Raw genomic sequence first — 686 nt, forward strand, 5'->3', positions numbered from 1 at the left:
TTTTTTTATATAAGTGGGTAAAATTAAGAAAGCTATACCTGACAATTTCAACTTTAGTAGCACATTCAGATTGTTTCTCTTTCCACTGTGGGTCATCCCAGTCCAATTCATAGAAGAGAACGACCAGTGATGGTACTTCGTTTAGGTGCTTGTTCATCCAGGATGTTTTCACAATTCCTTTCGGAATGTACCATTCATAGGATGTACGCTACGGAAGGAGAAGAAAATAACCGTTAATTGACTACTTCACAGCTGTTCGTGTGCCATTTGGTAGGATTTATGAAACTACATGCCGGTATTTTATTAAGAGTCGACCATGAACTTGTGAAATAACTTCCTCCACAAACCTTAGTTCGACACTTGGGATACTCATGGTCGCCAGGGAGGATTTTGAAAGAGATTGGCACTCTGTCGGCTCGCCGATTGGCGCTGAACACATCCCAAATAGCACGGTGCACAGCATTGTACACTACGTCCAAACCAGTAAGAGCGACAAAAGCCATCGGTCGACAGCATAGCTCCGTGGGAAGCTCCCACTGCAGACCTGCCATCTCTCAACTTTCAACAGCGGCTTCAACTATAAAGTCAGCAACAACAACAACAACAAAAAAATACACTCGATTATAACTGTTTCCTTTGGATTGTTCGACGAAATCAGGATAGCAATTACGGTACGATCAAAAAAA

The 686-nt window shown here is 42.1% G+C and overlaps 1 long non-coding RNA gene across 1 annotated transcript; it reads right to left on the minus strand.

Moving 5' to 3' along the window:
* Positions 1–149: 149 nt before the first annotated feature.
* On the minus strand, positions 150–680 carry LOC109508881 (uncharacterized). Its single transcript, XR_002166810.1, has 2 exons — positions 348–680; positions 150–208 (listed from the first exon to the last, which is right to left on the minus strand). It is a non-coding gene; the product is annotated as an uncharacterized LOC109508881 (long non-coding RNA).
* Between the last annotated feature and the right edge of the window lie 6 nt (positions 681–686).

Source organism: Hippocampus comes, unplaced genomic scaffold, assembly GCF_001891065.2.
Source record: "Hippocampus comes isolate QL1 unplaced genomic scaffold, H_comes_QL1_v1.1 C16681632, whole genome shotgun sequence".
Classification (NCBI taxonomy): Eukaryota; Metazoa; Chordata; class Actinopteri; order Syngnathiformes; family Syngnathidae; genus Hippocampus; species Hippocampus comes.